Consider the following 27,712-nt stretch of genomic DNA (forward strand, 5'->3'; position numbering starts at 1 on the left):
ACTAAATAAACCAGACCCCAAGAGGGCCTGGTTGACTGTGTTCCATCCTTACTGAAAGCCTGTTAGGGGAAGCCGAGGCAGAGAGGTAACTGCAATTCCACATGAAGTTGGGGAGTGAGTGCCTGCCACTACACTCGCATAACTCTAGGGCAGCGGTGGGCAGTAACACGGCAGCAGTTCATCAGAGTTAGCCCTTCGCGGGTCACCACTGCTATATTTACCTGGATGGCTGCAGGTCCCAGCAATCACAGCGCTTGTTGGCCATGGATTGCCGTGGAAGCAGTGGGAAGTGGCATGGACCAGGACACCACTTCCTACAGCTGCCGTTGGCAAGAAAGGTGATCTGAAGCCAACTGGAGCTGTGCAGGTACATATAGCAGTGAGGGCCTCCCAAGAGCTAACCCTGGAGGACTGATTCCCAGCCAGTATTTGCCCACCTCTACGGTAGGAGCTGATGCGTTAAGAAAAAAAAAATCAATTGCCTTGAGACCCATGGAAAAAAAAATCACAAGAGTTGCCAGCCCTGTAAAGAGCTGTTAATGTTTGTGTTTGTTTACATTTGTAACTATAATGTTGTACTGACCCAGGGGAGAGGCATTTATCGTGTCAAGAGGCTCCTTTTCAAGTCCTGATAATCAGTGCACGATCCCCTGTATTGAAGCCAATGGAACTTGTAGACTATAAAAGCCTCATAGTTCTGGATCAAGAAGCTTGCAAGCGTCCTAACACTGAAAGGCCTGAATTCTTCCTTTATCCCCATCATTTCAATGGGAAAGGATATGGGGAAATTAAAATATATAACATATGCTCATTCAGTGTTACAGTTGTGAATTTAAATACTCAAAGGCCAAGCAATGGGAAAAAAGTTTACTGTTGATTGTAATGTTGTCATCCATGCTGTATAGGCTGTGTATGGTATTCCGCATACTTAATAACACTAACAAGTCCTACATTAAATTACATATTGAAAAAGAAAAGCAGGACTAGACAATCCACTGTGTGCCATAGGAAGGAACTGTGTGGTCTGTGAGAACCTCAGCATCTTCATTAGCTGCCTTTGGGTGGTGACGATCCCAGTCCTTCAATGAGCTCCACATGGTTTGCCTACTGTGCCTTTAAGGAGCTCCACTGACATCAAGGGAAGGTGATGGTGGAGGTTATATCTGACTTCATTTGGGCCCCATGCAGCCATAAGGGCCCAGATCAGTAAAGGTATTTAAGAGCTCCCCGGAGAACACTTACACACTCAGCTTTACAAACGTGAATTATCACCTGAAGTCCCAGAGTTAGTCACCTATATTTTTTTTGCAGGATGTGTCTCTAACTGACCTCCTCCTCCATAGGGAAACAATGAAGCTTACTAACTTCATGGAAGTGAGTAAGATGTGGCAATCTACAGTGCTGTTAAATCCACAAAATAAAATGAGATTTTTTTCCCCCTAATTTCTTTCATACGACTCTTAGCTGGTGTTATTTGTAAGTAGCTAAGCTAATTTCAGAAAGATGTGATTTTAAAAAAAAAAGTTGAAGGAATCCTTTTAATGGTTTTTTTTTTTTTTTTTTTTTTTTTTTTTTTTTTTACAGTCTTGCTATATAACCACTTCCTTTAATTAATTATCGGTGTTTTATAACAGTTGAATTCTCTTATCTTAATTTAATTTGCATAAGAGTTAATTTTCCTGAGTTGGTTTTCAGCATTGGTTTTCATTGTGGACTAACAGTTAAAATTTGGATGTTTGCAACATAGTATTTTGCCTGCTCCATAACTAGAAATCAAATTCCCTTAAGTCATTTTCAAAGATGACTTTTGTGCTTGGACTTTCATATAAGGGCAATCTTGGATCAGTTTTTAGAAAGATCAATGTCGTTAAATCATAACTGGGCAGGAACATGTTTGTTACTTTTTTTGCAAGAAAAGAAATCCCCACAAGTGTGTCATCTAAATTTTGTAAAGGCCTTATTATCCCACTTCACTACATAGCAAAATGAATGAAGAGAGCTGTGCAAACATTGCGGATCTTTTCTTTATTACAGCTGCAGCCACTCCCCTGAGACGTTATTAATGTCCATGGTTCTTGTAAAGAGACAGCGTACGCTAGAATCTGATTACTATTCAGATCAGCAGCCTTGTTCAGGCTCTGTGAATCAACACATTAGTAGATACATAAAAGGCTCTTGCTGTGGGCTGAACAAGTTCCTAGGGCCGCAGTCATGAAAAGATAATGGTGGCACCCTTATCAGAATCTTGTGGAAATTGTGCCTGGCCAAATAAATAAATAAATAAAAGCAGATGTGTTTTTCCAACGTAATTTATTATTTATCACTACTCAGCAAACCTCTTTATTCTTGTTTGAGGTATTTACCCATCATTTATAGCTCGCTGGTGTGTATAGATTGAAAAAAATATAAGACACTAAAATATATGCCTTTTAAGTAAGCACTTAAGGGTAACTCTTGCTTCCTGTACCGGCCAAAACCCTAGTATCATGCAGAGTGGCTTCTTGTAAAATGGGAGAAAAAGAAAATCTTGTGCAGAATCTCCTATGATCATTAGTCACTGCCTTCTCAGGGACTGAGAGTGGAGAAACAGGGTGGGAGGAATCAGCACTTGCAGGTATTTGAAACTCAAAAAAGGCAGCTGGCCTGCCTATGTGAAAGCAACCTTTAAGCACCTTTAAGTAACACTCAAGAGTTCTGCAACAATCAAGTGGCAACATCAAAAATAGGACCAGCATGAGAATAGAAGTTTTTCATATACATGAAATCACAAAGCCTTTGATTTTCAAAGGAGCTGAGCAACGACCCCTTCATTGAATCAAAGGGGACTGTAGAAGCCCAGAATTTCTGAATCAGCTGTCCCAACAGTCAAGCCTATTTGCTGTGTGTGGGCAACAGCAGGCCCATCTGGCCACACAAAATGGAAGACCAGGAAATATTTGTTGTCTGTTACAGCCATATACAGACACATTTCATCATAAGATAAGTCTGTTAAGTCCTCTGACAGAAAAAGAGGAAAAGGATGTTTAGAGGTAAATTTCTGGACAAAGAAACCCTAACAAGATAGGAAAATCCATGCCCACACAGGAAGATTAATAGAAGACAGCTATATATAGGAAACAAGGAGAATGGAAAATACCTTACAACCATTGCAGACTTACTCAGCTCCCAAATAGGCAGTAACATCACAACCAGCTATTGCTTACTTAACAATAGCTCTCCAAACAAACTATACCATGCAGACAGGCAAACCAAAATGTAGCACATAGCTATGTGGAACTAAGCCACAGGCTATCTGGAGTTGTTACTAAAGCATGAAGAGTAAATAATACTGTTATAAAAACACATCGGTCTCTGAGGGCAACCACGAAAACTGCAGTCACCCAAAGTTTGTCAGTAGATATGATGCCTGTGGGACTGCAGCACACATAAGCATGGAGTCCCAGTGCCACCAGTGCCACCAAACATGTGTACTTCAAAATTTAAATACCATAAACTGAAATCAGGGCTGCATGAGCTTATAGGGGCACATATTTTGTCCCCAGTATTAACCAACCTCAGGCTTTCACCATTCTACATGCTGTTCTGCCCAGCACTAAGTCAATTATTATGAATATCACCATGACTTCAGCAATGTTTCTTGAAGTCCTGGCATGCACAATCGTAAGGGAAAAGCTACAATGTTCGGTCTATGTTGCGACCAGCTGATCTGTCACATGGCGCTTGATTTCCAGACAATGTCAGATGTAGGGTCATTGTCAGTCATGTGGCTTCCATCAAGAATGAGATAGGTGACAGTAATTCTCTCTTATGGTTAGCATGGATGACCCCTAACTATGAATCCCAGCATGAACAGCAAGTCTAGTCACCCTAAGTTCTGTGGGAGGAGAGATAACCAATGGACTTTGAAGACACCCTGGCCAACAATATTTCTGCACAGTGTTGCATATGGTCTTTCACGTTCGGAAGATTAACACAACCTAACACACCATACATACTTTATCACAATTGCCTGGTTCCCTGGCACCAAAAACCATACCTACTGACCTGGTAATGCCACTGACACAGCTCTACCTGTGGCCCTCATTTGTCAATGCCCAGGATTTTTGTCCCCTACTCTTTCTGGATAGAGAGTCATCAAACCCAGGACATGGAATCTCTTTGATGTGCCGTGGGTTAGGAATACACTACACATGCCCCCTTTGCCTTGTACTCAGTGTTCAGTTGTACACAGAGGCACATTTCTCCATGGAGCTGAGGTGTAACTCAGTAATGTATACCTGTTTCTCCACCAAAAATGAAAATTGAAAGTTTAATGAGTACTTTTAGCTCATCAGCCAGCTAAACTTAACCGTTCACGATAGACTCTCACCCTGAGAAATTGGTCCAATGAAAGATGATATCTCACCCACCTTGTCTCACAATAGTGTGATCTGTCTGCGAATGGATTTCTGCAATTCTCTCAACTCCAGAGGAGAGATTCTTGGCTGATGTAGAAGATCCAAGATGTGTACAAAGTTGTCAGTGTACAACATTTTAAAACATACATATTCCAGTGTTTCATGAAAATGTACATAGAGCCTTGTCCCTCAGTTAGCCTATGTCTTTTCCTTGATTATTACAGAACATTTTAGAAAACCTCCATATGAATTCTAGGAGACAGAAATTTGCACAATCAAATTTTCATGCCTTGTGGCAAACGTACATTCTACAAAAGATTTGATTGCATCTGGATGTAACTAAAAAGAAATTAATGTGACAGTACATATTTTCATGTATGCATCTTAAGCATGAACTACTATTACAAGTTTTTTTTTATATTTTGGGGGATGTTATTACCTACCTGTGAAAAACATGGATATTAAAGAATAACATTAGGTCTCAAGGAAAAAGGACTCTACAGAATTCTTCTTGTTCTCTCTCAGGAGTTACCCCTATATCCAAAATGCAATAAGCAGAAAACAGATTTCTGGGCTATATGTCCTTCATATGAATTGCAAATCACTGAGCCCTCAGTCAAAGTGGATTTGCGCAGACAACAGTGCAACACCATTGAAAAATTGTATTTAAGCATTTCAATATACATTTATTTGACTGTGTGCAGTCTGATTGAGTTGCACTAAAAATTGATGAGTTTCATAATGGTTTCCTGTTAGCAGGGATTCATTTGAGAGGTACTGCCGCAATAATTAGTGTTTTATGGGTGAGTGGGCAGCACATTCCTGTTTAACTGGTCGACTGCTCTAGCAGGGATTTATTTCAATGGATTCCTCTCCTCAACAGTAGGGTAAATAAATAAGTGCTAATGGAACACAGTCACACTATGTCTCTTGACATTTTTCTGTTACTTACCATAAAGCAGCTGACAAACAAAATCTGCATACACAAATCCATAATGGTTTGGAGCCTGCATGTGGTTTTGTAAAAGTCATTTTGATGGACTATGCAAAAGGATGCAATTATCTCTTCTCTAGCAATTTTTAACTCCCAGGCATACATCAAAATCCACCTTTTTTACATAGCTGCATGGAGCAGGCTTTAGGATGGTCTGTTGATGACCTATTGTTATTAAGGCTTTTTTCCTTACTTTACAAGCATTCTATGCTTTGTACAGTGGTCTAAGGGCCTAATCCTGCACCTTAGACCACTGTACAAAGCATGAAAGTTCACAAAGTGAAATAAGCAGGTGTTTTAGTTGGCTTCAGGAGCTGCAGGCAGAGGGCTCTAGAAGTGGAACAATTTGTATAATGGGAGCGCTGAGCGCCATTGAGCCACTCTGTAAACCATGTATATAATGGAAACCACTTCAAGCCAGGGGGTGCTGCAGCACCCCTAATTCCAGCACCTATGGAGTCAGGATCCAAGCCCAAAGGAGCACAGCTTGGGCCAGGTAAGCATTCTGCAGGAATCCGTGGGAGCTCTATAAAGAAGGGCTTAAACCAATGGTCTCCAAACTACAAGAATGCAGGCACAACTGGCCCAGATCCAGCCCCACTCTGCCCCTAGGTCTGTTCCAGCCACAGTCCCAGCCCCCCAGACACTAAAAGTCCAGGTCCCTGTCAGAACCTGCAGCAGCTTTCAGGGAAGGCTCAGATGAGAGAAATTCTGTTCACTTCCCCATCCTTCTCCAAGCCTGTCCTGCCCCATTCACCCCTCCCCCTCCTGGAGCACAGTTCAGCTCCACCATATGCTCCATTTACCCCTCACACCCAGAGGCCAACTGCTCTGGAAGGGTGTGAGAAGAGCTGATCAGCAGAGTCACTGGTGAGCAGGAGGGCTGGTGGGGAGGGGAAGGTGCTGATCTGTGGGCCTGTCAGTGAGTACTGAGCACCCGTTATATTTTTCTGTGGGTGCTCTATTCCTGGAGCACTCATGGAATTGGTATCAATGCTCCTAACCTCTACCCTGGCTCCCAGGGGGACTCGAACTGGATGTGCAGAGGAACATGATTGAAAGTGTTTGGGTACCAGTGGCTTAAACCACTGGGTCTAGTGTGGAACATGACAGGACTCTCTAAGCTTGCTGTTTTTTGGATCACTGAGCGGAAATAGAAGCAGTAGTTCACCAGTAATCATTACTCGGCAGTGCTGGAGGAGGTGTTGATGGGAAGAAACAGAAATTAGAAAAATGGAGAGAGAAAGAAAGATAAGAAAGTCAGAATATTTAAGTCACAGTTTTTTCTGATGGGGAAAAACACTCTAGCTTCAATCTGAGAGTGTATATTATTACTAAAATCTCATAATAAATGTACAGACTTCCTGGGTGAAATCCCAGTGCTAATGAAGTCAGTGGCGAATCTCCCATAATGAGCAGAGTTTTTACATTTAACATCTTGACCAGGTGTAGCTATATTATGAAATACATGTATATATTTAGAAAAAATGAAACAAGGGAAGAAATGATATTTACTAATATAGTACATAACATAACCGTTTACATCTGCTAGTATAGTTCCAAGGAATTAGACCAGCTGTTGTTGAAATAGTCTGTCATCTTTTATTTTGAAAGCTATCCTTTCCATGTATATAAATCTGGTGTGTCAATTAAAGTATGTCCAAGAGTAAATTTCTTCTTCAGCATTATAAACCTACTGTGACATACAGGCTGACTCATACTTGTCTGCATCACTTGAGATTTTAACATTACAGTAGTCAGACTTAATTCCCCGCAGGCACAAAGACCACCAGTTTCTTAAGCATGCCAGTCAGAAGGGCAGGAGATGACATTCAGATCTGACAGCTAGAGTGGGATGTTCTTCCCCTTAGTTTGTCATAACCCTATGTTCTCCCCAGGGAGAAAAGGCGGTTTCTTCTTTAAGGAAAAATACTAATGGGTTCTTCTCAGCGCTACCCTTTAAAAGCCTCATGTGTTTACTGAATAAGCCTTCTGTGATCCAACAGAGAATATTTACATCCAAGTTAGACATGACATGGCTTCACCTATCCATCAATTAACTTCTCTCCCAGATTCAATTTCCTGACATTCATAGAATTATAAGTAATTATAGCACATCTCCCATCACCTATGTAGCAACATTACCAAAATATAGACACAGTTCCACACTCATAGTAGTTCTTCACACCTTCATTGAAATGAACTTTTTCACATGTGGGAATGGAAAGATGAAATGGAAATATCATGATCAATCAAACCCATTGGCTATGGTTACTGTGATACACCTGATGTTTCTCTGTGGGTCACAATGGTAATTCTTCACATGGGATGGTTCCAGTATATTATGTAGATGAGGGACAGGATTAACTGCAGAGGTTGGTTCTAAGATGACCAAAGTCTAATTTTGTCTTCAGCTCAAGGGGTGGGCTTTCCAGAAAGGAACCCAGTGGCCTGTTTTTCACATTGTTCTTGCAGCCTGGATTAGCATGAAAGGACTGTTGCCCGTTGGCCCAAGTGATTGGCCAGTATTTGGGGTCTTGCTGAGTTGTTTCTGTTAGCAGAAAACAATTGATGATAGGGACAGGAATTTCTGAGGTAAAATCTCATTTGTTTACAGAGAATATACACCAAGACTTGTCTCCCTAAACACAGTAAACTGGAGATAGTTTCCAAGCTTGCCTTTCCAGCCAGCACTTTGCCCAAAAAGACCCCTCTCTTTTTTGGGTTCTTCCCAGGGTTACACTTACACTGTATGTGTTGCTGACTCCTTGCTGCTTTCTGGTTCCTTTCATACAGTGGCAAGCCAACCAGTTCTCCAGGCCTTGTGTTTGGCTTAGCCCAGAGAGAAATGCTCAGCCCACATGCCCATCCTCTGCCCAGGACTTGCGTGCAATTTAGTTGCTTCTATTGTTTCAGATATCACTAAACAAAGAGGAATTTCTTTGTTCCCGCATCTTGTTTGAAAGAGAGGTGGCTAACATGCCCAACAGCTTCAATAAGGTCTGTGATTTTTCCATTTGTAGTAACTCTGCTTAAGCATCTGTAACCCATACTGGGTGTGGTACACGTTCCCATGTAGTAACATTTAGCCCACTTATAGGTAGAGAAAAGAATGAGTGAGCTCTACAGTCTAATCTGTGAAGGAGCTGGCTATGTAGCTCAAGCTGTAGAGACTCTTGTGCTAAATTCCAGAAGCCCCAGGTACAAATCCACTTGTCAATAGTTACACATCCACTCATTAGGCTTCTATGAAGGAATCCAGTCACTGACTCCCTTGGTGTCTGAATAGAGCCTGGGCACTGTGCCAGCTTTGGGGGTCTCTAATCACACTTTTGGGGAACAGATTCTCTACTGGGCACCTTTTGGCAGTTGTGACTGTGCAGGCCTGCTCTGCCCTAGAACCATGGTAATATAAAAATAAATCAGGTAACTCGGCGACACCTACATCCCGCTACCTCATTAATGTTTTATGTGAGAGCTAAACCTTCTTGTTATATCAAATAAATCCTGTAATGACTCTTGTTTTCTTGCCTGTATCAGTCTTCCCAAGATCCGAGAAGGATAGCTGTTTTCTGATTACTTCCCTATGCATGAATGTAAAACTACTGTGATAATTAGAAACACTAGCATAACATTGCCCAGACTTACAGGGATGAATGAAATAAAGTTTTCTTCCTTGTTGCTACATAGTCCTTCAATAGCTCTCACTTGTTATTACATGTGTGTACATGTACCTTAGAATCATAGAATACTAGAACTGGAAGGGACCTTGAGATGCCATCAATTCCCAGTCCCCTGACTTCATGGCAGGAACATCTAGATCAGTGGTCCCCAACGCGGTGCCCGCGGGCTCCATAGCGCCCACCACGGCATTTGTGTGCGCCTGCCGTCAACCTGGGCCAGCCCCGCCCCCGGCGCACTGGAGGAGCCGACCCCAGACGTGCGACACGCACCGGTGCCTGGTGCGCGGCGCTTGGGCGGCCCTAGCCCCAGGGCACATGCGGGCGCGCGGCTCGGGTGGTGGCGCCGACCCCGGGCCCACGGCACAAGGCGCTCAGCCGGCCCCGGGTGCAAGGGCATCCCCGCCCCCCGGGGCGCCCGGCGCCTGAGTGGCCCCGCCCCCCGGGGCGCCCAGGAGCCTCTAAAGGTTGGGGACCACTGATCTAGATTGTCCCTGATAGAGGTCTGTCTAACCCGCTCTTAAATATCTCCAGTGATGCAGATTCCACAACCTCCCTAGGCAGTTTATTCCAGTGTTTAACCACCCTGACAATTAGGAAGTTTTTCCTAATGTCCAACCTAAACCTCTCTTGCTGCAGTTTATGCCCATTGCTTCTTGTCCTATCATCAGAGGCCAAGGAGAACAATTTTCTCCCCTCCTCCCTGTGACACCCTTTTAGATACCTGAAAAATGCTATCATGTTCCTTTTCAGTCTTCTCTGGACTGGACACAATACTCCAATTGAGGCCTAATCAGTGCAGAGTTCAGAATGACTCCTCGTGTCTTGTTCACAACAATCCTGTTAATTATCAGAGGGGTAGCCATGTTAGCCTGGATCTGCAAAAGCGACAAAGATTCCTGTAGCACCTTATAGACTAACAGAGGTACTGGAGCATAAGCTTTCATGGGCAAAGACCCACTTCGTCAGCTTATGCTCCAATACTTCTGTTAGTCTATTAGGTGCTACAGGAATCCTGTTAATGCATCCCAGAATCATGTTTGGTTTTTTTGCAACAGAGTCAGACTGTTGATTCATATTTAGCTTGTGGTCCACTATGAGCCCTAGATTCCTTTCTGCAGTACTGCTTCCTAGACAGTTGCTTCCAGTTCTGTATGTGTGAAATAGATTGCTCCTTCCTAAGTGGAGCACCTTGTACGAATCTCTATTTGTGACCAGCTGCACTTGAATTTGAATGCAGTTCTGTTTAAATGCATTCCAAATCATGTGGGGAAGCGCTGAATTTCAGTGATTTTTCCCCAATAAAATACATCCCCTCATCTCGTGTAAGTAGCATCTATGGCTCTGTGATGCTGAACAAACAAACATGCTAACTCTCATTGCCTTAGTGCTCAACACTTTTTTAAAGAAATGCACAAACTCATTTTCTGAAGCAAAACTCACACTAGACTTCCCACCTAAATATTTGAACCATCATCATTAAGCATAACCCAGTTATTGATCAATACTATATGTGTACTCTCCGTACTCTGATCATGAACTGAACAGTAGAACGTGCGTTGTAATGGAAGATGTATCTGAGTGTTTCCCTACTGACTTAATGTCACTTCCCAATTACCTTTTCAAGAAGTATATTTAAAATAACTCACTGAAGTTCCCTCTACCTTTTAGCTCCATCTAATCTTATCTAAGGTATTTGCAACATGCATAGTATGGCCACATTTTGGCACTTGGGCTCAATCCCCAAAGATATTTAGGAATGTAAATCAGTTATTTCAGTGGGAGGTAGGCACCTTTGAGAATCTGTGCCCTAGTTCTGGGGGGGGGGGGGGGGGGAAGGGAGGGAGATTTCAATATGAGATTTTGGAGGAACCTCTCAAAAGTGTGAAAAGTGGCCTGTCCAGTTGTTTACAGATTAGTTCACATGAGCAGTTTAAGAGACTCGGAAGATGGACAATCTTTCTAAAGCCTCACAGAGAGCAATCAACATTAGTCTTGTCTGCTTGGAGTTAACACCAACCCTTGACTCCTAAATGAACACAAATAGAGCTTTTATGCTGGTCTTCCACGTATGGCTCATATCTCTTGTTTCTGTGGAGAGCGGCTGCCTCTAGCTAACAACTGGCTGCTTCATCTGAGTATGTTCAGGGGCGCTAAAGGAGGGGATGTGACATCAGGACAGTGGCAGAGCCAGTGAAGCAGTGTTTTGACTTTGGCTTTTTGCCCAAATGACAGTGTAACTGCTGTGTTAATAGAAATCCTGCCGTTAGGATGAATACAGCTTCTTTCTAGGGGTGGACTGCAGCTGGGCAAAAGTAATCCTACAGCACAGTTCTGGTACATGCTGTAAACTAAAAGACAGGCATAAAGAGAGCCTGCTTTTCTTTAAAAGGTGAAGTCTTTTATCCTATCACAGAAATAATATAACTTAAATGTACGTTCGTTCAAGTGCATTGCTAATCAACACAGTCACTAAGAGCTCACCAATACAAGTAAATTGACCATGAATAGCTATCCCCCAAAAAAAGCTATCCCAAAATAGCTCCCTACGAGGATGCTATTCCAAAATAAGTCACTTTACACAAAGCACAGCAATGGTTCTGAAATAGAGACTTTTATTTCAGAATAGAATGTCCACAAAAGATGTATTCTGAAATATCTATCACAACATAGCTTACTCTGTAATAGCTGCGCCCGTCAATCTCTCTGTGTAGACAAGCTCTAGGAATTCAGGGAATCACCAGTTAATCCAATATTCGCACCAATCTCAATTAAATGGGGGCATGCAATTATGTAACTATTTTGTTCAGTGGCAGCAATTGCATGGGCAAATCAAATAGTTACAGGAGGAGGATCTTGAAAGGCCAAATGAAATGTGCCCCCAGTTATCAATGAAAGATTTCTGATGGATCAAGTTTGGAATATGGCCCTAATTTGGAGATTTAGCTCACACATAATTAAAAATGTAATTTTATCTTTGCCACCAAATGACTTTGACACACTGGGTCTAGAATGTGATTCTAATTGAGTGAGAGAGGTGCCAATGGGTCAGATTCTCATTTGGTGAGAAGCATTAAAGTCAGTGGAATTATACCAGCTGGTAGGATCTGGCCCAAAATTTTACGGCCAAATCTCCTTTATCTGACTCACACAAACAGTCCTATTGAAATCAGTGGAACTACTTGAATGTATCTGACAAGCAGGTTTTAATCCTAGATTATCAAGTGACATTATTACTTCTTTTGAAAATTTCTAACTGCTCTCATCTATTAGCATGTATATTCTGAAGTCCTACAACATTTTTAAACTAACTTGTTTCTTTTTTAGTCCTCTATACAGTTCTAATTGCCCCCATTTAACAAAAATATTTAAATTGAAAAAGGTACCAAGGTACCAAGAGGGGCAACAAAAATAATTAAGAATAGGGAACAGCTTCTCTGTGAGGTGAGATTAATAAGACTGAAACTTTTCAGCTTGGAAAAGAGACAACTAAGGGCATGTCCACACTAGGAAATTATTTTGAAATAACTAAATTCAAACTAAATTCAAAATAACTACTCCCAAAATTACCATGTCAAAATAATCTTATTCCCCAGGGAAAGCAGGAGTACAGCTTTCAAAATAACCAGCTCATTTTTTCGAAATAAGGGGCTTCATAGTGAAATTTTTTTTAAAAAAAAATGAATGGTTCTGAAGCACATTAGAGACTAACAAAACATGTAGATGGTATCATGAGCCTTCGTGGGCATAACCCACTTCTTCAGATTGTGGACACTCCATTTATTATTTTGAAACAATAGACCAGGGCTATGGAGGAAGATGATAGAGATCTATAAAATCATGAATATGGTGGAGAAAGTAACATTTCCTTGTTCACTTTCTCCTTCACGTAACACATGAGTCATAGTACTCTGCTCTTAATGCTAGAGCGCCAAGAATGGAGGGTGCTCTGCCAACAGGAGTACAGTGTGAACATACAGTAGCAATGTTATTATAGCTCTTTCTGATTGTCAACATAACTTGTGTCAACAAAATTCTGTAGTGCAGACAAGGTCTATTTGCAAAGGTTGCTCCTTAGGGAGGAAAAGGAAAGAACAGCCTCTGTATTTTTCATAGGTAGGATTCTTGTGCTGAATTTAGTAATGAAAGAATACTACGCCCATAGGGTCACCTTATAAAACAGATGTAGCATGTGGGAAATAAATAATCAAGTACAGCCTTAGGGTATGTCTAGACTACAGGCTTTTGTCGACAGAAGTTTTGTCGACAGATACTGTCGACAAAACTTCTGTCGACAAAGAGCGTCTAGACTACATTCAGTTCTGTCGACAAAGCAAACTGCTTTGTCGACAAAACCCTATAGTCTAGACACAACCCTAGATGCAATAACACCTTCTGTCAACAGAACTCTGTCAACAAAAGTCGTTATGCCTCGTAAAATGAGGTTTACCAGCGTCAACGAAACTGCTGAATTCCTTTGAAGTAGGAATAAGAGATCCTCCGGAAAAGGGCTTTATTCCGGAGGATCGCGCCAGTCTAGACGCTTTTTTTCCGGCTTTTCCCCAAGCCGGAAAAAAAGCGGTGGACATGTTTATTTAAATCCGCGGGGGATATTTAAATCCCCCGCGCATTTCCCTATCCTGACTTACCTGATTTGCATGGCTTTTCCGGAAATTGTGGCCAGTGTAGACGTAGCCCCTTAGTTTCTACTCTGTCAATATACTGTGAAGAAAGGAAACATGTATCAGTGTTCAAAGCCCTGCTATGAGACACATTTACCCATTGTTAATGGTTATAGTGACCTCTTGTGGCAGATTCAAAATGTTTTAGAATGATCTCAATTATTTTGTGCCTGTTTCTATCTCTGTATCATTCTTAGGCATTTCTAAAATGCCCATCACAGCTTATAAGAGAACCAGCGAGCTCGGATATTAAACTGGACTCCCCTGCTTGCCATTTAAAGTCTACGCTCAGGGCCCTTCATTTAGATAGTCAGAACCAATAGGTGCTGAGAATTTTAAAATGTAGCTGAAGGAAAGCCGTTAACAGTGGAAGGAACTGAGGCTAGATTCACAATGGGAACTTGGGCATTGCAGTGCTTAACATTTTCCTTTCCTGCCACCTGGTGGAATTTACAATCCCAGGTGCCCAGGCTCCTGCTGCAGTACAGGGACAGGCACCCGAAAAAGTGAGAGCTTTCAGCTAAAATGTAGGACACAAATGTTCAAAGGCTACCTTGTCTGATATGGAGCAAGGCCTTCAACCCTGGCCTCCAGATGTTCTAAACACCAGACTATAGAGTCAGTCATGTGCATGTGTTCTCAATTATTTCTCCAGTACGAAGAGAACCCCCAGCCTAGTGTACGCCATAGGCCAGTGGCAGGGAACTCCCCTGGAAGGTGGGATAGCTTTAAGTATCTGCACCAAATCAGAGCAAGTGGAGATTTGGACCTGCTTTCCACTTCCCAAGTGAGTGCTCAAACCACAGGGGTAATGGGCTTCAGGTGTGGGGAGCTGCAGCATAACAATGTGCTCAGAGCATACTAGGAGTCAGGCCCAGTAGGGGGAAATGCCTAGTTTGTGAATCTCACCCATCCTGAGGAACGAGCTAGGGCACCGGATCGCCCAGTGATGTCAAGACTCAGTCAGCTTTGCACATGTCCTGCAGCAGCTGAGCAGTTTGTTTAGCCTAAAAACTGGACCTGAGCCCTTAAAAGGCAGGTACGTGCTGTGACGGTCCGACCCCGGCCCGCACGGGGCAGGGGCGAGGGGCCGCGGCCAGGACCCCCCCCCCCAGAGAACCCGAGAGATGCACCCCCGCGGAGTCCCCTCATGCACTTACATCTCCCTTGTGAATCCAGCCTTAACTTATACCTGGTGTGAATACCTGTATCTGTGCTCCCTGGACCTACATAACACTTTGTTTTCCCTTTGCTCCCTTGCAAATTCCTACTAGTCAGAGGGACTTTTCTCCTCCCAGTCAGGGTCCTTTTTGTGTATTGTGCATTTTCATTGGGAGAATTCTAGCTACTCTTATCTGGGTTTCACACCTGAATTGGGTATCAGTGTAGCAGTTCTGGGAGAAACTCCTTGCTGATTTGAAGAGTGACAAGGAGGGCTGTAGAAACAGGAGAGAGGTAAGGTAACTGGAAGAGCCACAAATATTTTCTACCTTAAAAAATAAACACCTTGCAGTAGGTTGATAGGCCATCACTAATTCACTCCTCCCTTTTACTGAATATTTCCACTCATTAACAATAGTAAATAGCAATATCTAGCACTTGTTTGTAGTAGATCTCAGTGTTTTACAAAGATGGCCCAGTCTTTTTATACCCGTTTTAGAGATGGGGAAAAGACACTCAGAGAGGAAACAACTTGCCTAAGGACACCCTGCAGGCCAATAGCCAAAATGGAGCTAAAAATCCAGGTTCTCTGTGTCCCGGCCCAGTGCTCTACCCCTAGGCCACACTGACAATTTGAATATTCAGGGTGGAATTTTTAGAGAAGTTCAGTGTTCTCATTATACTGTTTTTATTGAGGTTAATGGCTGATTTCAACAGCAGCAGAGTTAGACCAGCTCTGAAGTGTTTTTGGAACACCCAATGATTAATGGAAGGTGTTGGTATGATAATTTGAGGTTGCTTTCTGTGAGACTGGGTGTGCCTAAGGCAGCACTCACTGAAAAGCAAGGTCAGAGCAGGCTGCAAAAGGGAAAGCAGATACTCCCAAAACTGGTGGTTAAACTCACTGACCAAACTGTGCTTCTGATTCCCCCCACTGGTTGTCAAGAAGCTGTAAAAGAAATCACACAACCCCCTTTATTGCATTCCAGGTCTCTGGCTCCCAGTCAGCACCCAGATTCAGTACAGCAAGAACTTATTTTAAAAACTCTACTCACACGTACAAAATGTTCTCCAGACTCCCAAATGTCAGCCACGTTACGCGGTTGATATTAGTTGGAATTTTATCCAAACACCACACCACTTGATGTCTTAAACTAAAAGAAAGAATGAACGAGAAAGAAGACAGTTGTTAAACAGTCAAGCAATCAGATACATACATAAGACTACAGAGTTCAAGGTTCTTAGCTCTGTTGGGGAGTTTGCTGGCTTGAAAGTCCCTCTGGAACACATTCATAGCTTGGATCATAGAATCATAGGACTGGAAGGGACCTCAAGAGGTCATCGAGTACAGCCCCCCGCCCTCAAGGCGGGACCAAGCTCCATCTACACCATCCCTGACAGATGTCTATCTAACCTGTTCTTAAATATCTCCAGAGAGGGAGATTCCACCACCTCCCTTGGCAATTTATTCCAATATTTGACCACCCTGACCGTTAGGAATTTTTTCCTAATGTCCAATCTAAACCTCCCCTGCTGCACTTTAAGCCCATTACTCCTTGTCCTGTCCTCAGAAACCAAGAGGAACAAATTTTCTCCTTCCTCCTTGTGACACCCTTTTAGATATTTGAAAACCGCTATCATGTCCCCCCTTAATCTTCTTTTTTCCAAACTAAACAAGCCCAGTTCACGAAGCCTAGCTTCATAGGTCATGTTCTCTAGATCTTTAATCATTCTTGTCGCTCTTCTCTATACCCTTTCCAATTTCTCCACATCTTTCTTGAAATGTGGCGCCCAGAACTGGACACAGTACTCCAGCTGAGGCCTAACTAGTGCAGAGTAGAGCGGCAGAATGACTTCACGAGTTTTGCTTACAACACACCTGTTGATACAACCTAGAATCATATTTGCTTTTTTTGCAACAGCATCACACTGTTGACTCATATTCAACTTGTGGTCCACTATGACCCCTAGATCCCTTTCTGCCATGCTCCTTCCTAGACAGTCGCTTCCCATCTTGTATGTATGGAACTGATTGTTCCTTCCTAAGTGGAGCACTTTGCATTTCTCTTTATTAAACCTCATCCTGTTTACCTCTGACCATTTCTCTAACTTGCTAAGGTCATTTTGAATTATGTCCCTATCCTCCAAAGAAGTTGCAACCCCACCCAGTTTGGTATCATCTGCAAACTTAATAAGCGTACTCTCTATCCCAATATCTACATCATTGATGAAGATATTGAACAGTACAGGTCCCAAAACAGACCCTTGAGGAACTCCACTTGTTATCCCTTTCCAGCAGGATTTAGCACCGTTAACAACAACTCTCTGACTACGGTTATCCAGCCAATTATGCACCCACCTTATCGTGGCCCTATCTAAGTTATATTTGCCTAGTTTATCAATAAGAATATCATGCGAGACCATATCGAATGCCTTACTAAAGTCTAGGTATATGACATCCACCGCTTCTCCCTTATCCACAAGGCTCGTTATCTTATCAAAGAAAGCTATCAGATTAGTTTGGCATGACTTGTTCTTCACAAACCCATGCTGGCTATTCCCTATCACTTTATTACCTTCCAAGTGTTTGCATATGATTTCCTTAATTACCTGCTCCATTATCTTCCCTGGGACAGACGTTAAACTGACCGGTCTATAGTTTCCTGGGTTGCTCTTATTCCCCTTTTTATAGATGGGCACAATATTTGCCCCTTTTCCAGTCTTCTGGAATCTCCCCTGTCTGCCATGATTTTTCAAAGATCATAGCTAAAGGCTCAGATACCTCCTCTATCAGTCCTTTCTGTCCTTTGTTCAGAACTTCAGTTTGTAGAAAAGTTACTCTAGAAGTAAGAAGCAGGACTGAAGACAAAATGGAGACCATGCAGCTGCTTTTTTATATATCCTTTGCCATGTGGCCTGTAGTTCCCTTGTCCCAAACAAAAGCTTCATAGCACATGGAATGGAAAAGCCTTAGCATTGTTTCCATAGACATGCCTCTACATGACTACTGGCTCATAACATGTAGTCCTGGTCTTTTTCAATGGGTTTCTTCTACAGCTGGTGATCCTTAATGGGCTATAGCAAATAGGCTAGGCAGTGTTGTTGCTAATCTGTCTGGGAGTGTCACCCAAAAACACAGCACAAGTTTGGAAACACAGAGGTACCATACATATTTATAAAACTCATAACACTAAGGTGATTCAAACATAGAAACAAGATTATCATACTTGGCAAATGGTAACATGTTCACAGATCTCTTACATGACATACTGGTCTGATTCCTTGCAATTTTAAGATACTGGTGTTAATATCAGAAAGTGTCTCCCATATTTCATAGGGTGTCTCAGTCAGGTAATAAGTACAGCTGGGCTAAGAAATTCCTGAGCCTTTTACTTCAACATTTGTTCAGATCAGGAGGTGCTTATTACTCCAGATAACCTCAGATTATCATCATGGTAAGATTTGGCAGGATTCGCGTTAAATTGCTAGGTGTGGGTAAATATCAGTTTCACCTGTCAGAAAAATTGAAGAGAAAAAAATTAATGGATAAGAATTAGTAGCTCATCCTACTCCACACACAGTGCCTGCAGGAAGCCAATGCTATGGGGCCCATGGCAATGCAGGGAGCCCTTTACAGCTCCAGTGTTATAGTCCTCATGAGTTGGGAACACAGGGAGGCAGGACCTGAGAAGGGGTCATTGCTCTGTCCTATCAGGACTGCAGCCTCCCTTTCACCTCATGTCTTCAGGAATCCAGCAGCACTGTCTCCAAAACCAAACCAGAGTCCTTACAAGCTCTGCTGATGCAGCTGTGCTCCCTCACTCAGTGACTGAAAGCACAAGGGCCATTCCCAGGCAGGAGCCCTTCAGCAGTGGTGCGACCTCCCTCAGGGCTTGCAGCTGGCACAGTGTGTCAGCAGTGGATATAGGGCAGGGCGAATGCCCCGTGCTTCAATAGGCCCCACACCAGCGCTGGAGTTTTTTACAGGGGCAGACTGGCCCAGCGGGATACCAGGAATTTCCCAGTGGGCCGTCTGCTGAAGGAGGGGGGATTGTGATGCGGCACCGCAGCCCCGCACTTTAAATTCCCCAGCGCTGGCCAGTATGGGGCACTGTAGAGCTGAGGGAGCGCATGCGTGGCCTTCTGAAATGCCACACACCAGCTGGGAGGGGGGACGCCCGGGCGTAGTGCGATGTCACGGTCCGGGACTTTAAAACTGCGCAGCCCAGTGTTGCGCCATGCGGTCTGGCACGTGGGTCCGCAAACTGGAAGGCAGAAGGTGGGCTTGGGCTTGCGGGGAGGGCACCCAGGGACTGCGTAGAGGAGAGACAAATGCCAGGGGGCCAAGTGGAGACAATGAGGAAAAGGGCCGGAGGGGAGGTGTCAGTGGGAGGGGGAGAGGGTGATGCTGGGAGAGGAGAGGGTAAGGGCATTGAGGGCTGGAGGGGGAGGTGCTAGGATAAGGCTTGAAAGAAGGAGTGGGCATGAGGAAGGTAGGGATGGAACAAGTAATGTGTGAGGCCACAGGGACATGAGGGGAACGAGGGCAGAGAGTGATGAGGGGGTGGGCATCAGGGAAAAAGAGGGCAAAGGGGTAGGGGCAGTGAGGGAAGGGGGTAAGGGAAGGTGCAGGTGCCAGGGGACTCTGGGGGTGAAGCAGAAGGGCAGACACCTGCAGGGGAGGGACCAGTACCAGAGGAGAGAGGCAGGGCAAGTGTGTAGAGGGAGGTGTTAGGAGAGGGGATGAGGAAGGGTAGCTCACATAATCAGAGTGGTACTACCGAAAGAGTGGGCACTAAATTGAAACTAATAAAGAATTATTTAAGATCTACTATGAGCCAGGAGCATTTTGTAGGTCTTTTGATTATATTGATTGAAAACAACCTGGGTAAAGAAATGGACTTTAATGACATAATTGAAGAATGTGCTGCCAAAAGGGCTAGATAGCTATAATAGACTTAAATACAAATGAAAACTTTTAATTATTAATGCAGAATTTTGTTTAAGAATGAATTACAATATAATTAAAATAAAATTATCCAACTAAATTAAGTTTCTATCAAATTTCCCCAATTCACATTTAATATGAAAATAGCCTTCAATTTGCGCCTTTGATGCCTTTTTTCTATTTTTTCTCCAAAGGGGGGCCCCGCAAAACTCATCTGCCCCTGCAATAGGTTGTTCCTCCATTGGGTCAGGAGCACAGTTTCTCCCCTCACCTTGAATCCAGGTGTCTTGGGCCCATCAGCCATGCGCAGAGGGCTCTGCATCCCCCATCAGAGATGACTTAAGCCCAGTTCCAATTACATTTTTTGCCACTATGACTAAGTTAAAAATTAAAGAAATTACAAATTGGTATTAAATCTTCTTAGACAAAAATGGAATTTCATAAAGCCTATTTATAATTTTGTTTTTGACGTATCCGTGTTTGAGGCCCCAAGATACAAATATAATGGTATATTAGGGTGTAAACTAAGCAGACCCATCAGAAAACTGAAAGAAATGGTAAAGCTCAAGCTGTGGTCCCAGACTTCTGCTATCAATATTTATTTCATTAGTAAGTGTCAAAAGATCAGAATGTTTTGCCATGGTCCTCTCGAACCTGAAGCATAAACGCTAATTTTCTCAACTAAAAGTGAAAGACTAGCAATGCAGGAAACATTTTCTAGTTGAGGCATCTTGAGGGACCTCTCCTCAGTACAATAGAGCTCTAAAATAAATATCACCCAATAATACATTTCTTGTTAGCCTGGAGAGGTCTTTCCAAGAGCTTTTGCATGAATACCTATGGACATACCAGTGCTTATTTTGTTTCTTTTGCCTAATCCATAAGCAAGCTGCCCCATGTAAACAAGTGAAGTCAGAGCCAAACAATTGTACATTTTCTTTTTTACCTAGAAGAATTTAAGTTAAGTATTTTCTGTTGCAGGAATAGACAATCACAGTCCATGACTGTTCTCTATCTTTATCGGCTAAAAATAAAATACACGGCTGTTTCTTATCAGTACAGGAAACTAAAACGTTAATTTCAAATCAGTGGAGAAAATCTACCCTCCCGTCCCTCCCTGCTGCCCACTTGATACCCGTTATGATGTTTGCAAGTATATTACTCAGTTATATTTACTGAATAGTACTGCGAGGTAATTAAGCCCTCAGGATGTTTGCAAACTTTTTACTTTAAATAATTGGGGTTTGTGATATGCAGTTGGTTACCAAAGTCATGTAATAATGTTAGTGGTCCCCAGTTAAAACTGAAAAAAAAAAAACCCAAAGCAAAACAGAATAGCACGTAGAATACCGTTTTTCCCCTATATAAATATGGGTAACCATAAGAAGAACAGATAGTTGTGTGAAACGCAATCTATTTAGGACTATTGCTGAACGGCAAATAAAAAGGAGCCTACTCTGGGTTGAATTTGAACAGTCATTTAGAATTTGAGCCTGTGTTCATGAACACTTTTCGGCAGTGTTCCAGCACCTGTAGTTATTAGCTTTAGGTGGACAATGCAAGATCTGTACCACAATGCAACAACCTGTAGAGCTTGGACAAGGAACAGTGACTTGTGACACTGCACTCTTTTTTTAAATTTAGTTATGCACTTTTTCCATTAAGATTAATAATGTTAAAAAATAAAGCAGACTGAGGCCACCCTTATTTATAAAAGCAAAGAGAAACAACTCATGCAATTTATTAACCGTCTAAAGTTGATTGTTTACTGTGGCTTACTCCATTACTTCACAGAATTGAATTGACTGGTAATGGATTTTTCACTGTGGAGTTACAGTGAGAACAGCACGTGTACATAAATGCATATTCAGTAACAGCAGATAAACTGTTTATGATAAAGAAAAATAGTATAATTAACCAACAGCTTACATGTACTTGTTTTTGAGCACACTGGGCTGAAGATTGTGGAACTGGAGCATTATACTACACTGGGCAAGCATATTACATTACTGTTTCACGTGGCTAGACCCTATTCATTTTGCTTGGCTTTCCATCACAGTGATTACCTTTTCACATTCAACACTTAATATAACTTCAAAACCTACAGGGGCTTCAAATCTCTTGAGTTTCAAAGCGTTGCATAACAGCATCAAGTGTCCTGGGAATGCCTCTTTACAGGTGGGCATTTCAAGCAGTGTTCGGAATTAGTCTCCTTTCTGACAACCACTGCCTGGGTCATCTTGGCACTAGTGAAGTACAAAATTATAAGTAGTAAAGCCATTACTAATTCTCTGAGCCATCCAAGTCCCTGGCCTTCAGACATTTAAATGTTTTTTTTTTTTTTTTTTTAAAAAGGTGATTGTGATGCTGGCAGAGCATATGCCCATTCTTGCCAAGAGTTTAGGCCTCAACCCAGCACTGACAACAGTCCTGTTCAGCGTTTAGCACAGATAAGATGGGTATCTGGCTTATCACAATGTATTTAGACTTCATGAAATGCTTGTAAGCGACTACGTGTATTAATCCTACTTACAATGTCTGTATCTCATGCTAGAAAGGGAACATTTATGCTTTTGCTTCATAATGGTTTACAAAAAAAAAGTTTGCCTAGTAACAGTCAACTTGTCAAAAGGGCTTGCCCCAGCAGCTTACATTCTGGTAAGAAGGAAACAAAGATAATGAACAAGGAAATTCCTCATCTCCTTTGCTGTTTGGACTGTCAGAGGGCAGAAGCGACGCAACAGAAGCAAAGTTCCCCAGCACCATATAATAGAATTGTAGTACTGGAAGAGACCTTGAGAGTTCATTTAGTCCAGTTCTCTGGCAAGAGAACTCATGGCAAGACACAGTATTATCTAGGCCATCTCTGACAGGTGTTACTAACCTGCTCCTAAACGTCTCCAGGGATGGAGATTCCACAACCCCACTATCTGAGTTGTTCCAGTGTTTTTCCTAATGTCTAACCAAAACTACCCTTACTGCAATTTAAGGCCATTGCTTCTTGTCCTATCATCAGAGGTGAAGGAGAACAATTTCCTCCTTCTTCTTGAAACAACCTTATATGTACTTGAAAACTATTATGTCCCCTCTTAAGCTACGTCTACCTCCGGTATCCTGGAAAAACTATGCTGCATCCAAGGAACGCATCCACTTTTTTGGAACAGTTTCAGAAAAAGCGGATGAGTTTTTGGCATCCCTGTATTCCTCCTTGTATGAGGAAGAAGGGATGTTCCAAAAGAGGAGGTTTTTCTGAAATTTGGCCCCGTGTAGATGGGCCAAATTTCGGAAAAGCCTCTTCCAAAAAGGAGTGGCAAAAGATACGCAAATTGCAGTTCACAATGTGTGTATCTTTTTCTGACTTTTCTTTGCAGTCTAGACAGCCTTAGTCTTCTCTTTTCCAGAATTAACAAACCAATTTTTTCCCCAATCTTCCCTCATGTCATGTTTACTAAGCCTTTAATCATTTTTTGTGTTCTCTGGATTTTCTCCAAGCTGTCCTCATCTTTCCTGAAATGTGGTGCCCAGGACTGCATATAATACTTTGGCTGAGGCCTAATCAGAGTGAAGTAGAGCAGAATTACTTCTTGTGTCTTGCTTATAACATTCCTGCCATACATCCCAGAATAATGTTTGCTTTTTTTGCAACAGTGTTACACTGCTCACTCAAATTTAGCTTGTGATCCATGATAACCCCCAAGATTCCTTTATACATTACTCCTTCCTAGATAGTAATTTCTCACTGATTGTTCCTGCCTAAATGGAGCATTATGTATTTGCCCTTATTGAATTTCATCCTATTTACTTCAGATTAAAATTCGAAACAATCCTATCCTTAAAGCACTTGCAAACCCCCCTACTTTGGTATTGTCCGCAAATTTTATAAACTTACTCACTATGCATTATTTAAATCACTAATGAAAATATTGAAGACAGCCAGAATCTGAACTGATCCCTATGGGACACTACTCATTATGCCCTTGCAGCTTGATTGTGAACCACTGATACTACTCTCTGGGAATGGTCATTCATCCAGTTATGCACCCACCTTATAGTAGCTCCATTTAAGTTGTACTTCCCATGTTTATGAGAAAATCATATGAAACTGTATCAAAAGCCTTACTAATGTCAAGATATACATCTACAACTTCTCCCCATTCAAAATGCTTGTTACCCAGGCAAAGAAAGTTATTAGGTTGGTTTGACATGATTTATTCTTAATAAATCCATGCTGTTACTTATCTTTTAAATATTTGCAAATTGCTTGCTTAATTATTTGTGCCATTATTTTTCCTGGTATAGAAGTTAAGCTAACTGGTCTAATTTCCTGGGATGTCCTTATTCGCCTTGTTATAGATGGGCATATTTGCCTTTTTCTAGTCCTCTGGAATCTCTCTAGTCTTCCATGACTTTTCAAAGATGATTGCAAATGGCTCAGATATCTTCTCAAGTCAGCTCCTTGAGTGTTCTAGGATACATTTAATCAGACCTTGGGGACTTGAAGACATCTAACTTAAGTAATTTTTAATTTGTTCTTTCCTTATTTTAGCCTTTGATCCTACCTCATTTCACTGGCATTTGCCATATTAGGTGTCCAATCACTAATCATCTTATGGATGAAAACAAACTAAAAAGTAATTTAGCTCGTCTGCTGCTCACACATTTTCTGCTACTGTTCTCAACCACCTCCATGGAATAAGGGGCCTACCCTACTCTTGGTCTTCTTCTTGCACTGAGTCATTGCTTAAGCAAGGCCCATGGGATACCACACTCAAGATAACATGGCTGAACTGAAGGCACACTGGACAGCTACAGACTAGTGCTTTAGTCCTAAGAGAAAAAACAGTGCCAGAATGCATCATTTCACCAGAGACACCAGCCATGCATACTGCAAAGTACAGAACAAAACTAGTAACCAACCATCTATTTGTTTACAATGCACTAGAACGCCACTCCAGCTCAGCACAAATATGCCAGAAGTGTTCCAGAGGGCTCTCTCTCAGTTCAAGCTGCAACAGTGTATGGAAATCACAGCATCGCTGGTAGCTAAATTGCTCTAATGTCACAATCCTCTCTTAGCAAAGGAAGGAATGAACACAGACAAACGGGGGCTCAGTGAGAGGCGGATCTGTAAATCTCTTACACAGCTCACACAAGCTTACTTTTAAAAAAGGTGGTGTACGGTGTAGCCTGCTCTACACCAAGTAAGCTTTTGAAAAGTCCCTTGTCTTGGTTAACATTGGTGGAGCATCAGCTGTACTAATATTAAGAGCACTAGCAGACACCAATATCCAGAGCCATTTTGCATGTTGCATGGATTACAGCTGCTCTGAGAAGGTCAGACAACACGGTGCGAAAACCACTGGTGGACAATCTAGAGGTCTTTGTCTTCACTGCTAAAAGATGTCTTTAACATGAATTTGCTAACCTGCTGTAAAAGCCTAATGGTGACAAAATACTTTAGTTTTACCACAAGGAAAATTAAGCAAGGTCAGCCATGTTGTCCTCACATAGGTAACTCGGTAAAATTGTGGTGCCTTGTCTCTACTCCATGGGTGGGCAATAATTTTTTAAGGGGGTGCACTTCACATATTTCTGAAGTGGCCCAGGGCTTCCCCGGAAGAGGTGGAGCTAGGAGACTTCAGGTGCTCCCATACCCACAAACCCTGATGGCCCGGGGGTGAGTATGTGAAGTCTTTGCCCTCCCTCCCTCCCCCCCAAACACACTCCCTGGCACCTAGAGAAAACTACCAGCTATTTTTAACAGCCAGCAGTTCCCTCTGGGCTCTGTGCGCCCTTAGTGATGAGAGGAGACTTTTCCTTCCCCCAGGCCAATCAGGGCCTGGCGGCTGAGGAGTCTCTTGCCTCCAGCCTGCCAGGGGTGTGCGTCACCTAGAGAGAAGTGTCATCTATTTTGAATAGCTGGCAGTTCCCTCTGGTGCTGCATGACCCTGGTGGGGGGAGGAGACTTTGCACACTTCCCCATTCCCAGGGCTATGTCTACACTACAGAGGTTTTGTGCAAAAACCCATGGAGTGTCCACACCTCAAGCGCATTTTTGTGCAAAACATTTACAGTAGAATGGAGGGCTTTTTGCAGTGTAGGTATACCTCTCCCTACGAGGAATAACTCCTTTTTGTGCAAGAGTTCTTGCACAAAAAGGCATGTGGGGACGCTCCACAGGGACGCTCCACAGGGACGCTCCACAGGTTCTTTTTGTGCAAGAAACCCCTATCAGAAAAAGCACAGGTGCTCCGATGGCCATTCTGTGAATGGCCATCAGAGCTTTATTGCACAAGAGCACCCATGCAGTGTGGACACTCTCTTGCGTAACAGCGCATCGCTTTTGCAATGTGCTTTTGTACTGTGGATGTGTTTTTGCGCAAGATCTCTTCCACAAAAGCTTCTTGAGCAAAAAGCCTATAGTGTAGACATAGCCCAGGTCTCAATTGGCCCGAGGGCAGAGGAGCGGCAGGGTGGTGACCAGCCAGATCAACTGGCTTGGCAGGTCATATACAGCCCACAGAGGCGGTCTTGCCCACTCCTGCTCTACTGGCATTTTTCAGTGAGATAAATATCATGCATTTCTGATTATGCTGTAACCCTCCTCACAGCCCCTCACCAAACCTTTGGCAGTGAAGACAATGCAGAACTCTCATTCTTGCTACCACTGCTGAGCTAGCCAGTACTCTCAATGGTCAGAGTCTTGGAGACATTGAGAGGAATATGTGGTTTCGTGTGCTGAGGTCTCAGACCTACAGACAAAATGCATCCCAGCCAAACAAAAATTAAAGCACAGGAATCAAATTAACAGGGACTGAGTGTGGCTAGCTAGAAGTACTCACAGACCAGACTCTTCTATTTGCTGCAAAGGCAGAAATGTTTGGATATGGGTTGGCACACACGTGAAAGTTTTGTAGGCACTGCTCATCATTCCATAGCTGCATAACTACGTGGTACAACTGGTCTGTGCTTGTCTCATGGCACCAGAACTGGCGTTCCACTGTGTCAAAAGGACTGACTGTCACCAGCATCTGCTGATTGCTCCACTCAAGTATTTCATACAGGTCTGTGTTTGTGCTCTCCTTGCATTCTTCCTTGCTCCTGGCTAGGCTCTGGACATATCACAGCATAAGGCATGAGGTGTTTGCAGTGACTACCATAGTACTTTGCTGCTGAACAGGGTCCATGCATGCCATGCTATGGTGTCTGCACGGATAACCAAGTAAAAAGGGTTGTGACAAGATTGTTTGCTGTTCCTTTCAAAGGAGGGCCAGGGCAGAACTAAGGGAAGAGAAAGAGATTAGTGCATTATGGGACATTGACAACATATACCAAGAACCACTTGCTGCATGGTCTTTATCCCATCAAGCCCTGGGAACCTAATCCAGAATACAAAAGGGCAGCAGGAACTGTGGGATAGCTAGCCACAGTGCCTCACTGTCAATATTAACAGTATCCATCCTACTGAGAGCGCACACTGTTGAACTCTTGCACATACTGGGGACATGCACCTTCAACATTTTTTGCTTTGCTAAAAACAAAATCAAACTTAATAAATTCAAAATTATCTTGTGGGGTAGACATGACCTTAGCCTACTAAGCCGTTGTGTAATGGTCACTTTACTAATGATTGGGAGATATTAAAATCTAAGTTCAAAGTTATGCTTGCTGTAGTGTTCTCTCAAAGAACTGAAACCAAGCCAGCAGTTCAGTTAAAAGTTAAACAGAGGAGAAGGAAGGGGAGCGTATTAGCAGTTGTACACAGAATATCCTGAACTTCTGGTTACACAAGCACATTGAGATGTTAACTAACGTTCTGTAAGAGTGCTAGGTCACCAGTGGTAACCCAA

General features: G+C 42.7%; 1 long non-coding RNA gene across 1 annotated transcript; it reads right to left on the bottom strand.

The window, feature by feature from the left end:
• Window positions 1-3,454: 3,454 nt before the first annotated feature.
• On the bottom strand, window positions 3,455-25,575 carry LOC149525719 (uncharacterized). The gene is made up of 4 exons (XR_016348414.1): window positions 18,176-25,575; window positions 15,970-16,068; window positions 13,721-13,793; window positions 3,455-7,942 (listed from the first exon to the last, which is right to left on the bottom strand). It is a non-coding gene; the product is annotated as an uncharacterized LOC149525719 (long non-coding RNA).
• Window positions 25,576-27,712: the final 2,137 nt, after the last annotated feature.

Source organism: Pelodiscus sinensis, chromosome 1, assembly GCF_052426305.1.
Source record: "Pelodiscus sinensis isolate ZL-2025 chromosome 1, ASM5242630v1, whole genome shotgun sequence".
NCBI lineage: Eukaryota > Metazoa > Chordata > Testudines > Trionychidae > Pelodiscus > Pelodiscus sinensis.